Here is a 14,897-nt window from a genome sequence, read left to right as displayed (position 1 = left end):
GAAGACTTACCTGACTAGCAGTCAGGAGGAGAGAGAGAAGGTTGGTGGAGAGACTGCACAATTGAGAATCCTAAATTCCTGCATGAAGAATCACACTTATCATCTCACAGAGGCTACCTTAGGTAGTGAAGTGAGATACTAACACCTTAAGGAGCTTATTTTGGCAATGGAAAATTGAAAGTTAGAAGAAAACTGAAGAGAAAAAAAACTAATTAGAAGATTAAAAAAGTTGTTGGTAACATAATGAGAAAGGGATAAAGATAATTGATTATGTACACCACTGCTTTTTAATAATGATGAGAAATTAACTCCTTCCTGGAGACTTTATATTAGCCGTGGAGGTAAATTGTGGAAAAGGATGTGGGGATAGAGATAGGGAAAAGTTTGAATGGAAAATGACTGTTTTTTGTAAGTTGGGGGCAGTAAGGGTTATGACAGGCATATTAATGAGTTTGGCTTCATTCTGAATGCAAAAGGGAGCTTTTAAAAGTTTTATGCCAGTGACATAATCAGGCCTGTGTTTTTTTGTTTTGTTTTGTTTTGTTTTGTTTTTAAAGATAACTGGCAATGGAGTGGAGATAAACTGGGGCATGTCAAAGTCCGGGAAGACCAGTTACAATGCTTCTGAAATAGAACAGGTAAGAGATGACAAAAGTGGGCAACAGAGCAGTGACAGTGGAAAGAGAAAAAAAGGCAAAGACTAAGAGGAATTTCACAGGGGGACTGATGGGACTTGTCAATTAACTGTGTATAAAAGTTTAAGAAGCAGAAAGGGCACAACAGTCCTCTCTCTCTATATTTTTCCCCCTCAAAGACCAGGCTGATAAAATGGAAAAGCGGAGTTAAAAAGCTGTTTCAAACCTTTGGCAATGGGCAAGGAAACACCTGATTGGTGGTTTTGCTCTTATATCAATCAGGGCAAAACAGATGTACAGTCCTTAGTTCATCCTAGCTTGATGCCTGTGTTGGTGGCCAGAGCTGTTTCATGCCTGAGGCACATTAAAAAAAAAAAAAAAAAAAAAAAAAAAAAAAAAAAAAAAAAAAAAAGGATATTGCAAAGAAAATTTGAAAATTCTACTTTTAGAATTCTGAGTTGGTTCCTAAATTGGTACCCAAATAGCCTGTACCTCCAGATGGACATGCTCGTGAAGCTGTCACAGGAATATGACAATCTTCACAGGATGTTGTCTCTGAATTCTGTAATAAACTAAACGCCAAAATCAAGATTTTTCTCTCATGTTTTTTCCTTCTGTTTTCTTTTGCTTTCTCTCATATCTCTTTGAAACTTCAATATGTAAATATAGCATTGATCAAGTGACATATTAGTCAATAATACAAACTTCATTTTGTTTTTAAAAATATATGTGCACATAGCATTTAACTGATTTTACTATGTTCTAAGAAAAAATATAATCTGAACTTGTCTCCCTCTGCTGGTTGCACAATGAGCTATCATGGATCTTTTTAAACCAGAGTAATAGTACAAATAGAAATATCGAATAATAAATGCCTATTTCTCCAAAGCTAATCTACATTGCCTCAAAATAATCCATAGCTATGTTTAATTTTTATACAATAAAGAAAAAATAAACAAACATATATACATCAGTTGGACAATCAGAAAATAAGGCAAAGACCAACCCCAACTGCCTGTTTGAATATAGCTGTGGTATTATATCACCTGAAGCTCTAGAATTAGGCAAGGTTTGATATGATTTTCAAAGATGCCAGAGTATTATGCATTTTGTCAGCAGAACTGGAGTGGAATTCCTCACCTTTGTCTGCCTAGAATGGGACTCTCTTTTCTTCTTCCTTAATGCCCTCCATAGACAGTCTACTACAGCTCTCTGGTTATTCACCTGACATACTACTCTCCAGTTATCTCCACTCATGATGGATAGTCCCATTCTCTCTTAGCAGGGAAAAAAAAAAAAAAAAAAAAAAAAAAAAAAAAGATTAAAATAATTTACATTTATGTGGGAGTGACTTGTAAATACCAACCTCTGATGAGATAATGAACATTATACAAGAAGAGTTTCCTAAACACAGTAATTTTCTAATAGGGAAAATGTGTAAAAATGGCATTTTTAAATGGAAGAATCCTTTTGTAATTTTTGTTTCTTATGACATTAGATAAAGGACTTTGGGCCAAAATTTTTGAAAGTACTTTAAGACTTCTAAAATTAAAATTAAAAATGATAATCTACATGATTTTAACACATTAAATCATACCTTACCCCCTCCACACACACACACAAGAAAACTCATCTTAGACCATTAACTCAACACATTGTGCCTACTAAAAAACTGTTTGTACTGGAAATACATATTGGTCAATAAAAAATAAGAATAGAGTTAAATATTATACAATACATGTATACACACATAAACAAATATAGACAATTAATAATTCAAAAATACAGATAATTTCCAATATACTTAGTAAATATTCCCAACAATAATTTATCAGTTAAAACTTTCACACAGTTATTATTTTCAGTAGCAAAATCAAAATTAGAGCCTTTTTCTTCAATGGTATTCTCTTTTTCTCTTGCAAAAAGCATGACAGAGTATTGATTTTAGGATAGAATCAGCGCTTTAGAAGCCTTTTTTATGATGTTTGAAAGCAATGAAAATGACCAAATATGAGGACTATTCACTGTTTCAGGAAAAATAGGTTATAGGTAGAGCTTTGATCTAGGAAATATCTAGCTTGGATATAAGGTCAGTTTGTGGAGGTAGAAGGATAGAGAACATGATAACCAGGTGGAAAGATTTAGATTGTGACAGCACTCACTGAACAAGGAAAGTATGAGTCATCATTTATAATAATAAAAGTGTAATATGTTAATTAGACCAGAAAGCCTAATGACTTTCCGGACATCCTTCTGGACAACCTTCTGAATGACCTTCTGGATGAGTCTGGGGCTGCAAAGGCTGAGTCAAGCTTCCACAGCTAAGATGCTGAGGCAAGCTGCCATGGCAGCAAGGGATGAGCCCCTTGCACAGATTGCATGCATTGAGCCATTAGTCCTATATAATAAAAGGCTAACATGAAAATTGACTGAACAGCAGAACAACCAGTCACTATGCTGCACACTAACCACCAGAGAGCAGATGCTCAATGCAGGAGCTGCCCATGGTGGTCAGGGTGCTCCCACAGGAAAAGTGCTGCTTACCTAGAAGTCCTGAGCCAGGCTTATGGCTGGCAAGTGCAGTGGCAGTGGTGGGAGCCTCTCCCATCTCTGTGGCAGCACTAAGGATGTCTGACTACCAGCTTAGGTCCATTCCCCACTGAGAACATGCCTAAGCCATCAGTCAGACATTCCCCCAAGGGCTTCTGGACTGTGAAAGAGTGCAGGCCAGGCTGAGGGACCCCCACCCCCAACCCCGAATGCACAAATTTTGTGCACCGGACCTCTAGTAGTCAATAAGAGAAAAAAATAAGGAAGCCAAGTACAATTTGCAATGTGATCAATTATTTCCTAAAATAGGACATTTTTTATTCATTAGCTGATGTGAAACCATCTAATGCTGGTACCTGTTTCAATTCATAAAGTGATTGAGCAAGATGATTTTTCTTGAGACAAAAGTGTCCACCTTGCTATTAAAGAATAACAAAAAATGATGATTTGTAATGTTTTTCCACTTCTACCAATTTGATTTACATTATTTTTGGTTTGTGATATTTATTAGCCATAATATTTGCAAATTTAATTAAATAACAAACATGTACTGATTATTTTGGAAGATGGTACTTACCTGTGAGAACCATTCAGTATGGTCTCTATAAAAAGATTGTTCTGTAATAAGGGATTTTAATCTTGTTAGGAAAGGAAAACAATAAATTAGTGAATGACTCAAAACCAGTAGCAATTAAGTCTGAAAATAGCTTTAAATGCAGAGAAATGCAAACATGTGGAGAGCACTTCATTCTTCTATGTGTCAGTCAGGACACTAGGCACTGAGGTCACAGAGGAGCCCAGGGAGAGATGCTCACAAAGAATGCCTTGAAAGAGATGCAAATAGTTGGGCAATGGCAACGAGTATGAACTGTACAAGTACCCACATGGTAGCTGAGCTGTGACTTACTAGTAAAAGAGAATTAACCTGAGAGGAGAGGCCTAGGGGATGGAGTCCTTAAAGGTTTCTGGGATGTTAACAGTTGGAAATGAGTGTGGAATAAAGTTCATAATGGCCAACACAAGGGATAAATGCTGACTTATTATGCACCATCTTGGGACAGGGAAGAAAGTGCCCCCAAACCAAAAGTGTACATGCTGGGGAGTAGCAGAAAACTTATATAAATGCAGAAAATGGACATGGATTATAAAGCATTTTAAAAGACCGAAAAGGGAGATCTAAACTTAATGCACTAGTTAACAAGAGTGTTTTATTTTCTTGTGCAAGTTTTTGAAAGTGACATTTGGTGTGGCACTTCATAAAATGGAGTGAGAATATAGTCTTAGTAACTCAGGCTTCAAAGATAATGAACTCATCGTGAGGATAAAGAAATATATCAGAGATACAAAAGAAGAGTCAAATAGAATTGATGATTGAATATATGAAATAAATAAAAAAAAGATATGCAAGATGAGTCTTTTGATCCCCCTTGGGGTTCTGAGGAGTGGATAATTACTGATAGAGATTAGAGAATTGAAAAAGCTGAGTGGAGTGTGTGGGGAAATGTGAGAGGGAGTAACTAATCCTTCCCAAGCATCAGGCTTGCCATTTGGTTAGCTACTGCTACTGGAGAGAGTGTTTGTTGATGAATTTGGCTGCATTAGCACAATCTGTATGCATTTCCCAGATGTGCATAATTAAGAAAGTTAAAATTTCAAAAAGAAAACATCTGATCTTTTCAGTATTGATGCTTATATTTTAATTACTCATTAATAAATTAGCATTAATTACTTGTTAATGCCCACTCTCTCAAAATGTGATGCACACTTTGGAACATAATAAACATAACACCTGAGGTGAAGTGGACTTTACTTACTAAAGTTTGATTGCCCTAAATTTCTGCTTAATATAACCCTTCACTTGCTTTTACTTGCTCTCAGTAGATCTCGCCCTCAAATTCTCAGAGTCCAAAATATTTCAGGCAATGCTCACTGGATTTGATTATTCATCATAATCCTCTGCCCTTGAGCTTCTTATACCTTTCTTTATGTTAATCTATTCCTAACTGGGGCCAGGCCATTTAAAAAAACAACAACTGTACATTTCAAAATGCATTTTGAATATCAAATAAAGTTATAAAATAGTTTTTCTATTAATAAATAAATAATGAGCTTTATGTTGGGAATGTTAGATTTGTTTAAATATTAAAGAAGAAATGTACAGAAGATAGTTATAAATATGGACCTGTAGTAAAATAAAGTTTGTGGAGTCATTGGGGTCAAGGTGAGAGTTGAAATGAAGGTGTGTGTGTGTGTGTGTGTGTGTGTGTGTGTGTGTGTATGTGTTTGACAGATTGAACAGAGCCTAAGACCAGCACTTTGGGTAGGGTTTGCCATGTTGGAATTAGAAAACAAGGAAGAATCAAGGAGTATGTTCCTGGAAAGCAGCAGGTCCAGTATGAATCTCCTTTCATCTGTAGAACACAAAGTGCTTTCATATTCGTTTGATTTCACTTGATACCCTATTGCACTCCTGAAAGCTCTTCAGAAGAAATACGTTATAAATGTCAGGTATTGAGATAATAAACATAAAAACAATAATAGACATTCGAGACTTTAAATAGGAGGAAGTGTGCTGCCTACATTCATCACTAAGTGGTTTTGATCAATATCAAAGAATAATTAGGACTCGAGGTAAACAAAGGACATCCTTATGTATATAATGAGATGATAAACACCCTGAGCAAAAGAGGGTGGTCTCCTCTCCAAATGCACGCCTCCATCTTATCCAAAGTCCCATTAGGCCTGACACTAATTCAACAGATGATTCCAGAGATTCATCAACAGATGAATAGGGAGATGATTGCTACATGTATAATAGGACTTCCATGTTCCCAAGAGAAATTCTAACATCACAGGCACTAACTTCATCATTAGCAGATGATGGACCTTTATGAAGGGAATGATTTAAACACATGTTTGATGTTTTTTTCTAGTAAACAACTGAAATAGAATCTGTTTGCTAAAATGCCACTTCACAGCAGTTACTCCAATTTGCAAATATGTTTTGAAATTCTGATATCATGCAAGCATTTTACAAGTGAAAAAGTCACTTTTGATAACCGGCACTAAATTATCATTTACCAAGAAACATTTTTTTTTGTATGTAGCACTTTTATTCATAATTGTCAAAAATTATTAATAGAACAAAAATGTCCTTGAGCAGGTGACTCGATAAACTGTGATATATCCAGATATTGGAATGTTATTCAGTGCGAAAAACCAAGAAACATTTAAATGCAATTTGAAAATATATAGAGTATCACCCCCCATACAAACTCATAGAGGCATGCATGTGCAAAAATATGTCTAACAATGGACAGTTGGTGACTTATTAAACTTATTATTAACCAGTTAGTAATTTAAACAATAACTCACTAATTCAACTAAAACTTAAACTGTGTAATTGGCAGAGTTTAAATTTCAAGTTTGCTTCTTTTTAAAATATATTTTATTGATTTTTTTTACAGAGAGGAAGGGAGAGGGATAGAGAGTTAGAAATGTCGATGAAAGAGAATCATCGACCAGCTGCCTCTTGCACAGCCCCCACTGGGGATGTGCCTGCAACCAATGTATATACCCTTGACTGGAATCGAACCTGGGACCTTTCAGTCCACAGACCAATGCTCTATCCCCTGAGCCAAATCAGTTTCAGCTCGAGTTTGCTTCCTAATTTTGTTTGTGGTGCTTCCAAATGGGGCAAATGAGGTACCAGAGAACTGAAGATTGAAAACTTGAGCTCCAAATCTATGAGAGATATTTGCAGAAGGAAGGCTAATGTGCCTGGCGCTATCTTAAGTATTATAAGTAGTTTGTGAGCTCCAGTGTTCATACTTGACAAATGCAAATCCTATAGATTTTCAGATATGAACAGAATATTTGGTTCATCTCCATCATATTTCCAGTCATTAAATTCTCGCTGTCATTTGGAACTTGGGGCTGTGTACAGCACTTATTCTTTATCATCTCTACTTTCCTAGGCAGAGCCAGACAGTATTTTAGTGTACTACATGCAATGTGCTGTTAGCAGTGCCTTTTCTTATCTGAAATTTAGAAGAAGAAAGGTGTCATTAATCTTTAAAGAAAAATGTCAAATTTATATCCTAAGAATTCTGTTAGCAAATGGCAAATAAATATATAATTTGCAATTATTTTCCTATTAATGAGTCTAAAATGTTTTTCTTTATTAAATAAAAAATATGCTAGCTTAGATCACATCTCATAAACTATTATTTTGTTCCTTAAACCATGAGTTTTAGATCAAACAGGCTTACCTGTATCTCTCAGCAACCCCCCACCCCCAACCCCCCTCATTTGATGTAGACCTAGCTATCATACAAAATAGATGCCTTATTTTTATCAATGGAATAACTGAGATCCAGAGACTTTTTTGGAGGTCCTGCTCAAGATCACTCAATAAATCCTAGCAGAGCCAGGATGAAAAAGCACTTCTTATTCTCAGTTCAGAACTCTGAACTATGCTGACGGACAGGCGTAGGGAAACATATATGCTATGTGCACAGGTATGTGTATGTGTGTACTTTTGCTTAGTCTCTTTCTGGGGAAATTAACCCTACCTTCTTCCCATCCTTCCTGCCTCCAACTTTTCTTTATGTAGCAAATTCTTACTCCTTAATTAAAACCCATTCAAACATCATCCTTTCCTTCTCCCTGACCCATTTCTGGCAGTACTCATTACTTTATCCTACTTTTGAGAACTTGAATCATTTGGGTAGCACATTGTCAAACATATCAGAGTTCTTTGCAAATACTTTATTTCTCTGAGCTGATGATGAACTATTACCACTACATCATGAAGTTCTTAAGATAAAAAGCATATATAGCCCATTTGCCTTTGAATGCACGGTGCCTAGTACAGTGCTTAATGGTAATAAGTGCTCACAGGGGTTTGCAGAAATGGCTCAATTTCATTTAAATCAGTTGGGTGAAACCATACTCCTCAGAGTATATAGTGGAACTAAGAATTTTATCTTTATTCTATGCTTCATTTTTCTTTGTTTTAATTCATCTGGAATGTTTACAAAGTATGAGGACCTAACTTTAATAAGTTCTTTGTAAGATAGTGAGGGTGGGCTATGTATAATTTCTCAGAAGCAACACCAGCCTTAACAAATTTGATAACCTAGATGAGATGAATCACTTCCCTGAAAGACAAAACAGCATTGGCACCTATATCTCCCATTAAGTCTTATTCTGAAACAAACAAAATAGTACATAACTCTCATGACCTATAGGAACTTCCTATCTTCCTGTGTAAAGATAACACTTCTCATCTATTTAGAGCTAGTATTCTGTTAAAGGCATCACAGAGACTCTGAAATTTCTTAAGTGGGTGCTGCTTCAGTTAACGATCTGTTCACTTGTCTTAAGATTTACCATTGGGGAATATATGAATTATTACATCTCTTTCTGTAAGAATATACAGAGATTATTTAGAGAAACCTATAATTTTGGAATATGTGAATAATACCTTTGAGGACAAGACAAAGAAGGGCTAGCCATCGAGTTCAGCTATGTCTTTCATGAATGATTATGGAAGGTCATTTAACCTATGCTATGTGTCTAAACCTTGCAGTCTAAACTATGACATATTTTGTTTGGTGGGAAAGTTTTGGGCGGGGGTCATTCATATAGGGTTTGCCTTTTTTTTTTTTTTAACATCTAACATCTCTGTCTTTGCTCCTTTCTCTCTTTCTACTTTTTCTCCCACCTTCCCTACTGTTCTGATTCATATTCAGTTGGGTTCCATTCCTAAAATTTCCATTATTTGTACCCATTAATCTCTTTTTAAGACTATCTCATTTTTCCCCCTTCATCCTCACTTTTTATCACATGTCCTAGACTGGAAAAAAAAAAAGAGTTGAAAGTTTAAAAATGATCTAATATACATACTGAAGACTGCTAGGTTTGATTAAATAATTGAATTCATACCCCTCACCTTAGAACTCACCTTTAGGCCACTTCATAATGGACATTCCCTTTCACTTAGACCACATTGTCTCTGCCCTCTGGACCTTCCCAGGTTCTGGACCTGTCTGGAAAAATCTCACCTAGAGTCCTTTATAAAACTCTGACTCCCATCTTTGGGTGCTGGTGCCATTTTGGGGCTCAGCCCATTTGGTATCCAGATGACCTAATAAATTTATAATCCCTTACCACTTTGCATTGTGCATTCCTCCTTTGGAGACCCTAACATTTGCTTCTGTGGTTTGTTCCTTATTAAAACAGTAAATATTTACTTTTGACAGAAAGAACAAAAGAAGGAGGCAAATATTATGCTAAGAGCTGGGGACATTTTTTGAAATAAAGTCCTTGTTCTCAAGAATATCACACTCTAGTGCAGTGGTCGGCAAACTCATTAGTCAACAGAGACAAATATCAACAATACAATGATTGAAATTTCTTTTGAGAGCCAATTTTTTTTAAAACTTAAACTTCTTCTAATGCCACTTTTTCAAAATAAACTCACCGGGCCATAGTATTTTGTGGAAGAGCCACACTCAAGGGGCCAAAGAGCCGCATGTGGCTCAGGAGTCACAGCTTGCCGATCACAGGTTTAGTAGAACAGGAAATATCATCCAAACTAACACATTAGCACACTAGAGAATGAGATGCTGGGATAAGACATTTGCAAGAAGAAGAGTGAAGGCACAAAGGTTAGATGAATTACATGTTCTCAAAGTTTCTTAACAGGGTAAGAGATTTTAAGAAAATCTTTATGTTTAAAGGAATGCTGGAGCTAAATTATTTTTTAATAATTTAAAAGAAAAAGTGAGAACAAAGTCATACATTGTTCTATACAACTGATACTGCAAGCTGTTCAGTATGTCTAGAAGAATGTGATGAACAGAAGATCTAGAGAAACACACAGTAGTTGGATCACAGAAGGCTTGCACTAACTCTTATCAGCAACCAACTAGGAATGGAGTAATGATGTTAGAGGACAGCATATACTATCATAGGGCCACAATTGCTGTGCAGCTATACATAGACTACCACACATACTCCACATGTACTACACACATCATTTTCCTTCTAGATTTTAGGTGTAATATCACATATTTGTCTAAATTATATACTCACCTCAGGGTCTGGCTCAGCTCTGGGCATAAAAAGAATTTAAAATGATGAAAAATATTATTTAAATGCTTCCTCATAAATTCTCCCCAAATCTCTAAGCCTAGAACCTATTATTTTCTTTAATTTATTGTTATTATTATTGATTTTTAGAGAGAAAGGGAATGGGAGGGAGGGAGAGAAAAAGAGGGAGAAAGAAAGAGAGAGATGTGAGAGAGAAACATTGATCGGGAGGACATTCAACAACTGAGCAACACAGGCCAGGGAAGTATCTGTTATTTTCTTCACATGCACCTCTTCATAACACACACACACACACACACACACACACACACACACACACACACACACACACCACTTAAACTAGTAGGGATTTTTAGAGAACTCAAAGGAAGACCAAAAAAGGGAGGATAGAAAAAATGGGAAGAAACTAGAAATGAGATCTTCAACTGCTTAGATAAAAAGTCATCTAAACTTTTAGAATTCTATTTCCTTTTACTTATCACTTGACCCTTCAGATATTAGCCATTAAATAAGCTGGATTAGGCATATCAAGTTAAATTTCAACCAAATGTCTGATTTATAAATCTTAGTGAGAGCATCTAATCTGAAAACTAACAAAAGTGGGTATTATAATATTGAAATATTTATATAGACAGACTCAAAAATTTGGAATATTTAAAATTCCTTTTAAGATAAAACATTTCTTTTAATATAAATTCTCAAGAGCTTGTTACTCCATCAACAATACACAGACAAGAGCTGTCAGAGGACGGTGGTATAAATGTGTTTTCCCACCCACAGTTTCATTTCTGCATTTCCTCTATAACTCCATAGACCATCTGGCAGTGCGTGTACACACCACTGTAAGATTTCAAATTGGAAATGAAATTTTCAGTCTTTAAGAAAAGGTGAAAATGTTTAGGGATTTACCAAAAGCTTCAAAATCCCAAACAACAGCAATCCTATTTTGAAACTGAGGAAAGAGTTGTGGAAACTTTTTTGTATAAGGCACTGCTAATATTAGCATTTTGCAGAAATCTGTGGTAGAAAATGATGACTTCATTAGAAAGGCAGGTGGCTCCCCATGCCTACTTCCCAAATCCTCCTTTACTCTTGGTTGCAAAAGACTGAATGAACTTGGTCTGTTTAGCTGCCGCTTGTTAGGAGTGGACCACTGCATTTGACATTCCCTTACCTAAGAAATTTAACTGAATTATTGGGCAGGAGGAGAAATAATGGAACAAAGGAGCCTGAGTGAACAAAAATTAGTTTAGATTAGGTCTCTGACCTTTTGCTGAAATGTGTTGACTTGCAAACTTGATCAGACTACATTGGATTTCAATGAATTATAGAAAGTTTAGTTTTCTGATCCAAGTTATTTTTCAGGAGTATTTTCCTGGTTCCTCTTTCTACTCTATTTATATAAATGTTTCTTAGAATCACATTGATTTGGGGAACATTGATTTTCCATGAATTCATCTTTCTTTTATTATTGTTTCTAGATCTTTATTTTTGGCCTAGTCAACAACAAGCTGGGTCAACATTCAGCTAGCTGTCTTTTCCATTTGAGTCGATCTTTTACATCTATTTTAATTCCCTTCTCAAGAGAACTGAAATTACTCTAGGAGTTTCTGAATCTCAAAGGCAAGAATGATACCATTAGAAAGACCATTAGGTTCCATCCAGTTCCTGGTTTTCAAACTATGATCCTTCAAGTTGGGAATTTTAAACAGTTTACCGAGGCCACAGTGCAGAGTGGGAGGAAATATTATAGAATGCCAAAAAAAAAAAAAAAGAAAAAGAAAAAAAATTAACAAAAGAAGCAAAACTTTAAGTTGCTTTTATATACTGAACTTCCACTTCCAATTTAATTTGATAAAATATCTTCCTGTTAGTGGATAAGAAATTCCAGCCTGAGAGAGATTCACTAACTTCTTTCAGATCACTCAGCTGGTGACAGAGCCAGGATTAGAACCAGGTCTCCAGACTTTTCCTCTGCTAAGTATCTTTTCTACACCCAAATCTTTAATTCCTCTTTCCATGCCATTTGCATCTATTTATTCCCTTTAAAAATTGACCCATTTTTCTTTCTTCTTTCAGAATTTTATAGATATCTCTAGAGTGGCCTTGTTTTAGTTTTCTATATGCATTTTATTAAATATCCTTTTTCTCATCAATTCTGGGAATAATAAACCATTGCCAAAAGACATGAGGGATTATTATTATCATATTATCATCTTCTACACTGACTATATATATATATTATATATATTATATATATTATATATATAATATATATATAATATATATTATATATATATTATTGATTTTCTTACAGAGAGGAAGGGAGAGGGATGGAGAATTAGAGACATTAGTGAGAGAGAATCATCCATCAGCTACCTCCTGCATACCCCCCACTGGGGATGCACCCACGACTAAGGTTTATGTCCCTGACCTGGGACCCTTCAGACTGCAGGCTGACGCTCTATCCACTGAGCCAAACAGGTCAGGACTACACTGACAATATTTTATTTCAAGATACTCTGTTTTTACAGATTTACACATAAATTATATTGGTATAAACTGATATATCCTTATAAAGTGCAACATACGAATATGAAAACAAAGACCCTGAAATGAGAAACAACTTGGCAATGGTTAAGAATTATTTAGAAGTACCAGTAGGCTAGAGTTTTGTTTCCCGGTCTTTGCTCTTTCCATTTGACCACTACAAACGGAGAGAAGGACTAGATGGTGAAATGTATTAAATTCCCACTTGCATGGGAGATTGTTGAGCTTTCTCTTGACATTTCTAATGACTTAGTTCCATACTAAATCAGTCATGCATACACTTACAAATTAATCCTTCCCCTTGCCAACCTCACTACTAACTGGCTGGAACAAGACCAAAAGATTGCACATTCCTTCATATACTTTTTTCCACTGTCCACATGGTTGATTGCCCTTTCATCTAGACATTATTTGCAGCCTTTAAATTTTTACAATGTTTTCAACACAACTGATCCTCTTTTGAACTCATAGTTCTACATTTTTACTCCTACTGATTTTTTCCCCCCACATAGTCACTCTACTTGTGCTACAATATTTCATTTTGGGAACAGTCCTGTGTAATATACTATCCAAGATTTGACCATATTTTTGTCCCTTTGTGGAGACTCTAAATGCCTATCTGAATTATTCAATCTAGCAAGCACAGGAGACAGGAAGAATTACTAGTAGAAGCAAAACATGAAGTAGATACTCTCTACAGAAAATAACTATCAAGAGAAAGCAAATTCCCTGGCAATGGCAAATGCATAACTCCAAGGTTAGGTATATAAAAGATAGAAGCCCTGGTCAGGTGGCTCAGTTAGTTGGAACACTGTCCCATACACCAAAAAGGTTGTGGGTTCAATCCTTGATTGGGGTGTGTATGGCAGGGGTACAACCGATCAATGCTTCTTCCTTATATCAATGTTTTTCTTATATCAATGCTCTCCCTCCTCCTCCTCCTCCTCCTCCTCCTCCTCCTCCTCCTTCTTCTTCTTCTTCTTCTTCTTCTTCTTCTTCTCTCTCACCCCCCCTTCCTCTCTCTCTCAAAAATTAATTAAAACAAAACAAAACAACTCAGGCTGAAACCGGTTTGGCTCAGTGGATAGAATGCCAGCCTGCGGAATGAAAGGTCCCAGGTTCGATTCCAGTCAAGGGCATGTACCTTGGTTGAGGGCACATCCCCAGTAGGGAATGTGCAAGAGGCATCTGATCAATGATTCTCTCTCGATGTTTCTAACTCTCTATCCCTCTCTCTTCCTCTTGTAGAAAATCAATAAAAATGTATTTTTAAAAAAATGCCGTTCTCTTATTAAAAAAAACAAAAACAAAAAACAAAAAACAAAAAAAAACCTCAGGTGAGGATTAAAAAATAAAAAGATGGGAATATATAGATATATAAAATCAATCTGATGCAGCCTTTGCTTATCTACCCCTTCCATAGTATAATATAATGGATACAGAGACCAGAAAATACCCCAAAGTAGGGGGTGTAATATGCCCCACCACTGGCATACCTGTCATCAAAACCTCAAGATTTGTCAACAGTTTAATCTCTTTCCTTGATTCTCCACCAAAGGGGAGGCACATAAATGGTAATGATACTAATGAATCCTAATCTAAAGCTCATGCTCTCCCCTGTAATAGGCAGTTGGGAGGTTAATGATACCTATTTGAACACCTGCTGAAGGGTAAGGAGCCTCTTTATGGTATCACCAATTCTATTTTCTATTGAAAACTAGTATCTTTTAGAAGTCATTGTAAAGCCATTTCTGGGTCAGTCATGACAAATGATTACAATCACATTTCTCTATTGTTTAATTAGGTCGATGCTCACTAAGGCCCCGTAACCATCAGCTTCTTTGAGCTATCATCTCATACCCAATACCACTTGTGGTGAGCTTCCTTATATCTAGTCTAGAAAACCAGTTGAAGACAGAAGGTGGTTTTCTTTCTCTACTATAAAAAAAGTTTTGGGTCATGGATGGTTGCCTTCTCACTGTGCTTTTAAGAGAAGAGAGAAAATGCCTTCAGTTTGCTGGGAGCAAAAATATGTTCTTTTTC

The 14,897-nt window shown here is 36.0% G+C and overlaps 1 pseudogene; it reads left to right on the top strand.

Moving 5' to 3' along the window:
* The first annotated feature begins 858 nt into the window (after positions 1-858).
* Positions 859-1,002, top strand: LOC118725162 (annotated as a pseudogene).
* The last annotated feature ends 13,895 nt before the right edge of the window (positions 1,003-14,897 follow it).

Source organism: Pipistrellus kuhlii, unplaced genomic scaffold, assembly GCF_014108245.1.
Source record: "Pipistrellus kuhlii isolate mPipKuh1 unplaced genomic scaffold, mPipKuh1.p scaffold_m20_p_2, whole genome shotgun sequence".
NCBI lineage: Eukaryota > Metazoa > Chordata > Mammalia > Chiroptera > Vespertilionidae > Pipistrellus > Pipistrellus kuhlii.
The sequence above is the reverse complement of the archived record's forward strand: the minus strand, read 5'-3'. Positions and strand labels throughout refer to the sequence as shown.